Genomic DNA, 10,614 nt, shown 5'->3' with positions numbered 1-10,614 from the left:
TTCCTAACGTGACAACAAGCGGCTGTTAACGTTTTGTGTGTGTGGGCGGAGTTTGAGATTACTTCTTTGAAACTGACATCTGCAATGCATAGGAAGAAGCTCCCGAATGCGGCCAGTGTCCCCCGCCTGGCTTGGGGGGGGGGGAGAGAGCGAGCTGCAGTCTCTGTTCTGTCCCGGAGTCAGACTGGTGTTGGCGGGGTTGAGTTTAAAGCAGTGACGCTCTTTCAGTCCCCTCCCTCCCCGGGGCCTATGTTAATGAGAGGGGGGTGTTTCCATTCTCGGTTTGCCTGTGAGAGCGGAGGGGAGGGAGAGCAGCTGGGAGTTTGTGGGTGAGCGAACCCTCCGATTCTCTGTTGTTTGCGGATGCTTTCGTTTTCTGAATGGCGTTCCTGCTTTGCCCAGGATGGGGGCTGGAGAGCACGGGAGGGGGGTCTGTTCGCCAGGGGTGAAGAGGGGGAACGCGCGTGTGTGTGTGTGTGTGGTTAGGAAGGGGGTGGGGGAAAAGAGATCTCCCCTGCCTTTACGAGTGCTCCCTGAGCTTGGGGCGGCTGCTGCGGGGAGCAGCTTTTCGACTTCACCCACCATCTCCCTGGGGAGGGGAGGGGAGGGGAAAGAGAGACACCGTGCTCCTAAACACCCCCCACCCCCAGGGGAGATGGCCTCCTCTCGGGGAGGAGAGGGCGGTGTTCCTCTCTCTCTGGCCACCAGCTTACTATTTATAATCCGTTCGGTCGGTGGGTGGGTGGGAGAGAGAGGGGGGGCTGCCCGCTCTCGTGAAGCTGCAGAGGGGGAGCGAGGCGGAAGGGAAGCTGCGCAGTCTCCGGGCCATTTTGTTGTGTCGGATTCTCGGAGCCGCTTTGTGGGGGGGGGGGGTAAGGAGGGACTTGATCGGATTTAGGCTCCACCTCCCCTCCGGCCTCTTCCTCCCCTCCATGGGTTCGGAGAGCTCACCCCGGGGGGGGGGGGTCGGTCGACCATCTCGGGCTGTGTAACAAAAGCCTCTCCCCTGCAGTAACTTTGCAAGTCGAGGAACCCGCGACAAATCAGCCCTCGGGTCCTGGGGGGAGACAATGAGGAAGGGGGGGGGGGTGGAACTTGGATGTTTCATTCGCTCCTGACCCTGAGCCACCTCCTGTCACTTCCACACCGCCCACCAACCCAATATCCCCGGCTGGTGAGACTCCGAGGTGAGTGTGCCCAGGTTGAGGCACCAGCCCGGCCCGAGGTGATGCCCAGGCTGTACACCACATCCTCCACCTTCCCCCGGCTCCGGGGTCTGCGGCCTCCTGACTCGTTGCCGCGGAGTAAACAGGGCTCAGCACCGCCCCCTTCCCCACAAGCCACGCCCCCCGTACGCGTGCTCTGCTCCGCCTTTTACGTCCTATTGGTTAATGTCACCACACCGTCACCGCCTCCCCTCCTGATTGGTTGGTGCCGGAGGGAGCCGATTGGTCCCGGCTACCTTCCCCGGGGGGGAAGGGGGCGGAGGGACGGCTGCGTCACAATGGAGTCTCACATAACGGGGCGGGGATTCCCTCACGCGCGGAATGGGATAACAAAGAGACAGGGAAGTCCCGCCCGGAATCACACTCACCCTGGGGAAGGGGGTACACAGGCAGGAGTCCCCTGGGGGTGTCCCACCCAGTGTCAGCCTCATCCCGGCCTGGGGAGGGGGTACACAGGCAGGAGTCCCCTGGGGGTGTCCCACCCAGTGTCAGCCTCATCCCGGCCAGGGGAGGGGGTACACAGGCAGGAGTCCCCTGGGGGTGTCCCACCCAGTGTCAGCCTCATCCCGGCCTGGGGAGGGGGTACACAGGCAGGAGTCCCCTGGGGGTGTCCCACCCAGTGTCAGCCTCATCCCGGCCTGGGGAGGGGGTACACAGGCAGGAGTCCCCTGGGGGTGTCCCACCCAGTGTCAGCCTCATCCCGGCCAGGGGAGGGGGTACACAGGCAGGAGTCCCCTGGGGGTGTCCCACCCAGTGTCAGCCTAATCCCGGCCAGGGGAGGGGGTGCCCACTGGGGTCACCCTCACTGGAGATGTGTGGGGAGAGAAGGAGAGAATATTGCCCACTGTCACCCTCACCTGAATCACACACAGCCCGGGGGAAACAGACAGGTGCCCTGCCCACTGTCACCCTCACCCGGGGAGAGTGCCCGCAGTCACTCACTGGGTTCCCCGCTCGCCTGAAAGTGAAATTACAGCAAGAAATCCAGTTTCTTCCAGCCTGAAACAAATCAGGAAAGATGGAAGTCCTCGCTCAGTCACCCCGGGGAGCTACTGGTGTGTGTCTGGGTTTCGGCCGCCTGTATTCGGCGAATTGTGCCGTGTTCTGGTTCTTGTTACAAATTCAAAAGGTGAAAACACTATCGGCCAATGAAAAGCTCCCGGGCCAGAGAGTGTTGACTGTATCCAGTTGAGGGCAGGAAAGGGGTGGAGCCCAGGCTTGTCACCCAATTGTAACCTTCCTTCAATCTTATTTATTTTTGCTCCGGTGTTTACTCTCTGGTGTTCTGTCCCTCCAAAACCTGCGAATCCAGCGTTCTCACGGTGTTAACCGAGAACTTTCGACCTACAGGGATGAATATTATTTAATTGTATTAGGGAGAGGGGAAAACAAACATATGCAGCAAGAGGGCTGAACAGCTGGACGACTCGCAGCTACTGAGCGTTCTAGGTCTCCGGAAGAAAGGAGATAGACTTTCTAAAAAAAAACAAAGTGCAAGAACACAGCTCTGGGATTGGCTCCATATTTTAAACTCAAAAATATCCAGGAGTTGACACTCGACTCTTCATTCCTCTAAGGGCGAGAATCGTAAATTTGTAAACACGTTTGCCAAATCAAAACATAAATGGACTTAAATAAAGACAAAGTGCTCAGCAGGTCTGGCAGTCTCCATGGAGAGAGAAACAGCGTAAAGGATTCGAGTCCAATCTGACGCTGCTTGAGAAGTGACCTTGTTTGGGAATTGTAAGGCAGGGGGAGGGCACCTTGTAAAGTTCAATATTGCTGAAGCCACTGCGTTGTTTTCATCGTTCACTCGAACAGCCCTGGAGAAATTGTAAAGTTCGGGGGATAGAAACAGCTTTCACCCACAGCTAACCACTTTATACCAAAACAAAGTTTAAAAATAGGAGGAGATTAGATTTAAGAAGCCGTTCAGAAATAAATAATAGTAATAGGGTTCGGTTAACGTCATTCCTCTTACTCACCAGAAGTTAATTTGAGGTTGCGGTGAGCAAGAGAGTCCCTACTAAAGGTAACGCCTCTACGGGGAGTTTTGACTTTTAAAAAAACAGTAGTCTTTAAGCAATCTGGGTAAAGACAAGAAATTTCGGACCCTAATTTTGGAAAGTTACATTTGAAATATCCGTATTCAGTCTCTCAATATCGTGTCACTAAAAAACTGATTCGACAGCAGAGTCACAAAGCACAAAAACAGACCTTTCCGTGCAACGAGTTCATACTGAACATAATCCCAAACTAGTCTCACTTGGCTGCTCCTGGCTCATCTCACCAAACCTTCCCTATGCATGAAGTTATCTGAAATGTCTTTTAAATGTTGTAGCTGTACTCGCACCCACGTCATCGGAGCTCATTCTACATGCGAACCACCCTGTGTAAGAGAATTGCCCCCCTGTCTTTAAGATATCCATCACGTTGATGGATAAGATACCCCCGCCCTGAATTGAATTCCTCCAATTCCTATTCTCCAGGCTTGAAGTCATGCACTTGAAATTGTTCGCTTTGTTTCTCCCACCACCGATAATACCAGATCTGCTGAGTATTACGTGTAGCTTCTGTTTGTATTAGGAGGTAGCAATAAATCCATTTGAATTAGTAAATGACGTGATCTAGTTACAATAAAGCAATGTAAAGTAAGCTCATTTATTCACTTATTGATTAGAGGTGGTGTTGCTGGCTGGGAAGACAGGAGTTGCCCTTGATTTGCTGCCTTCTTGAACCACTGTAGTCTATATTCTGGGAGGCCCAATGATAGTGAAGGAATGGGAAAATATTTCCAAGTCAGGCTGGAGAGTGTCTTGGAGGGAATGTGCAGGGGGTGATGGTCTCTCATACTTGTCCTACACAGTAGTATGATTGGAGGTTTGGAAGGTGCTGTCAAAATAAGCCTTATCTCGAGTTGTTGTATTACACCACTGCAAAAAAGATGGTGAATAGGGATGCTTATCAAGTGAGTTTTGATTAGATTCCCTACAGTATAGAAACAAGTCCACACCAACCCTCTGAAGAGAACCCACCACAACCCATTCCCCTACACTTGACACGATGGACAATTTAGCATAGCCAGTTCACCTAACCTGCACATCTTTGGACTGTGGGAGGAAACCTGAGCACCCGGAGGAAACCCACACAGACACGGAGAATGTGCAAACTCCACACATAGTTGCCTGAGGCAGGAATTGAATGCAGGTCTCTGGTATTGTGAGGCACCAGTGCTAACCACTGTGCTGCCCATGGGTGGCACCCTTGTCCTAGGGTGGTGTTGGGCTCATGTTAGAGTTGCACTCATTCTGCAAGAACAGGACAAAAATCCACAGGGTCCAGTCCCTCAAGCACAGTAGCTACCCTGGAACCTCAAGTATTCCATTACATTCCTGTCTTGTGCCTCACGGACAGGTGGCGAGTTCCTCATTACAGAATTTCCAGCCTCTAGTGTGCTCTGGTTGAGTAATATGGCTAGATCAGTTTGTGTTAAATTGTAGGAAGTTAGCATTTAGCACTTATCACCAAACCTGAATTTTATCCTGGTCTCAGTTGTAGATACTGACTCCTTTAGAATCTATATAGTCCTGAAAACTTGTGAAATCAAACTTCTCCACTTCCACCCTTAAAATAGAAAGAAATCTTGAAGTGGTTAAAGATATTCAGGCTTATGATACTGTCCTCAGGAACCCCTACAAATGATATTGTGGGGTGGAGTTAAACACATCTTAACTTCTGTTGGATGGCATTGTGGTGCCCATTGGTCCTGGAATGGGGGGGGGGAACAGTGAATAATCACCATCCTACACATCCCAGGACACTGGGGTAATTTAGCATGGCCAAGCCACCTGACCTACACATCTTTGCACTGTGGGAGGAAACTGAAGCACCCAGAGAGCATGTGCCAACTCCAGTTGCTGGAGGTAGCAGTGCTAACCACTGAGCCACTGCACTCAGCCAGGACTGGCCGCTTCATAGCACTGACTGCATTGTTGTATGGGATACTTCCATGTGGTGTTAAATCAAGGCCTCAAATATTTCATACAAGATGTTTGAAAATATTTGTACCATTAAGACAAATTCACTGATTTGATTAGTTTGTAGAATTCTCGAGTAGAAAGTGCTATTAGATGACTTTTGAAGTCCACACCATTAATCTAAAACTAGGCAGATTTCTAGGATGAGGGAATTATTGGGAGAGATTAGGGTTAGATCTGTATCCATTGGAGTTTGAATGAATGGGGGTTCTCTTATTGAAAGATTCTCAGAAGACCTTAAAAAGGTGGGTATATACTGGATGTTTCCTTGTGAAAGTAGAATAGGGGTCACTTTAAAACAAGGCACTCTTGTTCAGTCAAAAGGCAGTCCACCACTACCTTCACTGCAATTCAGGACGAGCAGCAAAATGTGGCCAAGCCAGGAATTCCATCTCATGGAATTTTAATATTCTTGTTTAGCACCTTGTCAGCCAAGTCACTGGCTCAAGTAACATCAGCACTCCCACCATGTTGAGAATTTGAAGTGCAGCTTTGTGCTAAAGCTAAGCCTAAAGTCTGATCTTCTAAAGCCAAGATCCTGCTTTTCAGAGACCGTGTCCAAGATCCTGTCCACACATCATTGGCACCAGGAAAGCGTCCTGTTGCTTTGTGAAAAGGCGATCACCTAACACATTGGACCTCCCACCTGTACAAGACTAGTCACTGACCATCTTTGACAGATTGAGGGACTAACTAGGTAAGAATTTTTGCTTTGTTTTCTTCCCCGCTCCCCAGGCTTTAAGTTTATGTATTGCTTTGTTGTTGATCAGATTACTTTTTTCCTCCCTCATGTCTCAGGCTGGTTCCCCTGTAACATCACTGCCTGTTATGTCCATCTCAAATCCCACCCTAGTACTCAACCACTAAAGTCAGTCTGAAAGTGGAGATCTTGCTTTCTCACCTGGCTCAATTGAGCTGTCTGGTTTCTATGTACAGGTCCACAGACTATCCAAGTCAAAACATTCATCTATAATCAGATTGCAGCCATCGGGTCCTTTTGCACAGGCCATCATTTCCCAAGTCCACTTTAATGGAATTACCCATGATTCCACTTCAAACCCTGCCCCATGTAGCTCCCAAATATTTCTTGGCTCTTTTGCTGATTCAGGATTGTTTACTACTTATACACTTGAATTTCAAAATTCAGTGACCTGTCTGTCTATCACAAGCACCATCCCCATGTAGTTCTGGCTATTTGCCAGAGATGTACAGCATGGAAACAGACTTCAGTTCAACTTGTCCATGCTATATGGATGATAAATTAGTCCCATTTGCCAGCACTTGACCCATATCCCTCAACCCTTCCTATACCCATCTAAATGGGTATTAAGTGCTGTAATTGTACCAGCCTGCACTTCCTCTGGCAGCTCATTCCATACACGCACCACCCTCTGCATGAAAATGTTGCCTCTTAAAATGAACCCAAGAATCTTTCCCCTTATCCTTAACTCATGGCCTCTAGTTTTGAATTGCCCTACTGTGCCTCATGATTTTGTAAACCTAAGTCACCCTTCAGTCTCACCTCACACCAAGGAAAATAGGCCCAGTCTATTCAGACTCCCTACAGCTTGGGCCCTCTAACCCTGTCAACATCTTTGTCAAATCTTTTCTGAACCCTTTCACATTCCACAACATCCTTTAACTGAGAGACCAGAATTGGACAGTATTCCAAAAGTGGCCTAACTAGTGTTCTGTACAGCTGCAATATGACTGCTCAACTCATGTCAATTCTTTAACAAGGCATACACCTTCACTGCCTACCTGTGACTCCACTTTCAAGTAACTATGAACCTGCATTCCAAGCTCTTTGTTCAGCAACACTCCCTAGGACCTTAAAGTGTCTAAGTCCTGTCTTGATGTGCCTTTCAAGGCAGCACCTCAATTTAGCTAAACTCCATCTGCCACTCCTCCACCCATTGGAGCATCTGATCAAGGTCCTATTGTACTGAGGTAGCCTTCCTTGCTGTCCACTACTCCAATTTTGGAGTCATCTGCAAACTTACTAACTATACCTTCTATGTTCACAAAGTCAGACAATTGACCAAAAAAGTGGACCCAGCACTGATCCTTATGACACCGTGGGTGGCACGGTGGCACAGTGGTTAGCACTGCTGCCTCACAGCACCAGAGACCCGGGTTCAATTCCCGACTCAGGCGACTGACTGTGTGGAGTTTGCACATTCTCCCCGTGTCTGTGTGGGTTTCCTCCGGGTGCTCCGGTTTCCTCCCACAGTCCAAAGATGTGCAGGTCAGGTGAATTGGCCATACTAAATTGCCTGTAGTGTTAGGTAAGGGGTAAATGTAGGGGTATGGGTGGGTTTCGCTTTGGCGGGTCGGTGTGGACTTGTTGGGCCGAAGGGCCTGTTTCCACACTAATGTAATCTAATCTAATTAACACTAGTCACAGGCCTCTAGTCTGAAAAGCAACCTGCCACCACTGTCTATCTTGAGCCAGTTCTGTATTTAAATAACAAGTTCTCCCTGTATTCCATGTTATTTAAGCTCATTAACTGGTCTACTATGAGGAACTTTGAATGCCTTACTGAAGTCCACAGATCATATCCACTCTGCCCTAAATTATGTTACTGAAGAAATAAAGTTGGAGAGAATTTCCCCACAAAGCCATGTTGACTATCCCCAAGTCAGTCTGTGCCTTTCGAAAAAAAGGTGGAAATCCTATCCTTGAATTCCCTTCAACTTGTTCACCATATCAGACTCAGTCTACAGTTCCCTAGCTTTTCCTTACCACTGAAGTGGTACCATATTAGCCAGCCTCCAGTCTGTTGGTGCCTCACCTGTAGCAAATGATACAAAGATCTCCATCAGGGGCCAGCAATCACTTCCCACACAGTTGGAGTACACTTGATCAGGTCCCAGGGATTTATCCACCTTAAGTGGAAGCATCCAGCACCTCTAATAATGGTGGTTTTTCAAACTTTTGCTCAATTTCCCCATGTTCTCTTCCATATCCTTCTCCACAGTAAGGACTAAACCAAATAAAATAATTACTACCCTCATGTTTAAAAAAAAGGGTAGATGAACCAGAACATCAGGAAGATCCAGGCAAAAACAGCTTCAATCCCATTCAGAATTACAGCTAAACTAACCTACAAGCAGGGTGTTTTTGTCTGGCTGTTACTTTTGTGTCTTCCTATCATATTTGAAACTTTATTTGCCTGCATTTTGCCTCATTACTATGAAAGAAATCTGATCGCTCATCCATTACCTCTATCAAAAAAAGTTACCACACTTGCTGGCTACCTGGTTCTTGCTTGGTGGCAAAACAAGTGGACATTTACTCAAGTTAGTGTCAATTCAGATACAAGCCCAATGGTGAAACAGAACTATCCTTTCCTTGTTCAGAATTCGATAGTCACAACTTATCCCACAATATTTTAAAATCAGCTTGTTCAAACACCTGTGGCAGATGCAACTTGAACCAAAGACCCAGAAGTAGCAAGACTATTGTGTTCAAGGACTACATATGCAACTTTAAAATGTTTTGACAAAGCTTGGAGCACAGGACTTGAACTGGGACCTGGATCTTCTGACCCAGAGACAAACACTACCAGTGTTCCAAAAGAGCTAAACCATCCAGAGTGCAGTGAGCAAAATTTAAAATTTTACTCCTTGTTACGCATTCCTCTGTAGTTCCAACCCATTTCATCTGTGCAGCCTCATACTCCTTCAAATCTGTGTCACTTACCCCTTTAAAAAAGGAAAATATTTTTCCCTAATTGGAGTTCTCCCTTACCCTCTGTTGCAGAAAGGGTCTTGCAAGACTGAGGGATCAATATTTGCTCCACACCTTCCCTTTCCTACATTCAAAGGAAATGGATACAGATTGTGGTTGGTTTTTAACCCAAGGAGGTACCAATGCTAGGCTCCTCTAACCAGCAAGAGCTTATGCCAGATTGAACACCAGGTCCTCTTGCAAAGATGTCATTCCACATTAAAATACAGGTCAGAGAAGTGACAGCCAAGTTCAGATACCAACAAAAGCAATACTTTCCATCTTTCTCTCCATTAGATTTCAAATGGAAAGTTTCAGTAACATTTAGTAGAAACTAACTCCTCTGGGGAAGTGTTTGAAAATGCCCACATCAGGATCAAAGTCTCTTACACTCACCTGCAAGAACCCCTCAGGTGATATGCTGGGGCTTTATTTCCATTCACTCAGACTGAAAATACTTGCATTTGGGCACTTGGGGGTCAGTATTAATGTGAGGCTATAATTGAGTGTACTGTATTGCAATTAGGCTGATTTCTGAAGTGAATGCTGATTCTCCTGCAAGTGGTGGGAGCTCAGATATCAAATCTGACTGCAGACTATTTCTACAATGGCCATTTTCTGCATGGAAATTTGTGCAATAGCACAACATCTGAATTACTACTGCATCCAATCAATTATGAAAACATGGCTTCCAAGTAGCTTGTGGGTGCTTGTGTGCACAAATTAGTAGTGAAAGAAAGATTAAAGATGTTGTTGACTGAAGTTCTTGGGACATGCTGGAGGTCATAAGCAGTCTTTTCTTACACAATCTCAGTCAGTGCTGAATTTCCAGGAGTGCAAAATCAATGCAGCTCCACAGCTGTGATAGTGACTGGATAGGATTACAAGGGAAACATTTAGATTGCTTCTGTAGATAGAGCAGTCATTCTAGATACAAGTATTAGAAAACATTCAGCATCCTGAAAGTCAGCAATACTTTCAATAGAATCCCTATAGTTTGGAAACAGGCCATTTGGCCCAACAAGTCCACACTAACCCTCTGAAAAGTCTCCCACCCAGACCCATTCCCCTACATTTACCCCTGACTCATGCACCTAACCTACACATCCATGGACACTATGGGCAATTTAGCATGGCCAATTCACCCGAACCTGCACATCTTTGGAATGAGTCAGTGATGAGAAAGTTGAGAAAATCCAATTCAGTTTTCCCTTGGACACACCAAACCCTTTAGTTACCAACCTGGCTGGAACAGCCAAAACCACTTGTTAAGGGCAATAGGAATACCAACCACTAGTTACCTTCTAGGTCATCCCATCCTGACATGGGTATAAAATGCCATGTTATCACCTTCACCACAGACTGATCTTAAGCAAGCAGCCAATCACCATCAAGGTGAAGTCATGATGGACAACTTTGGTAACGATGTCCTCATCCTTACCTGTATTTTTAGAAGCTCTCGATAGAACCCCATCTGAAAACTGGTGGCTTTCCTCTGGCTGCACTGCCAACATCAGTCTCTACCTCAAATACACTGTTGACACATCTGTTCATTTAGATTTGCTGACTCTCAAACTTGATACTTGCATCTAAACAGGAACACAAGTGAACAGGTTTT

At 47.4% G+C, this 10,614-nt stretch overlaps 1 protein-coding gene across 1 annotated transcript in view; it reads left to right on the top strand.

Annotated features, from left to right (window-relative positions):
• Positions 1-275: 275 nt before the first annotated feature.
• The window catches only part of sin3aa (SIN3 transcription regulator family member Aa), a 126,405-nt gene continuing 116,066 nt past the window's right edge, over positions 276-10,614 (top strand). Inside the window, exons 1-2 of the mRNA XM_043680523.2 lie at positions 276-329; positions 5,813-5,960. The gene's annotated coding sequence lies outside the window, so the exon portion shown is untranslated. The remainder of the gene's footprint in view (positions 330-5,812; positions 5,961-10,614) is intronic.

The sequence above is a fragment of the Chiloscyllium plagiosum genome, unplaced genomic scaffold (genome assembly GCF_037043375.1).
Source record: "Chiloscyllium plagiosum isolate Xiang-an unplaced genomic scaffold, Cpla_swu_hap1 HiC_scaffold_42, whole genome shotgun sequence".
NCBI lineage: Eukaryota > Metazoa > Chordata > Chondrichthyes > Orectolobiformes > Hemiscylliidae > Chiloscyllium > Chiloscyllium plagiosum.
The sequence above is the reverse complement of the archived record's forward strand: the minus strand, read 5'-3'. Positions and strand labels throughout refer to the sequence as shown.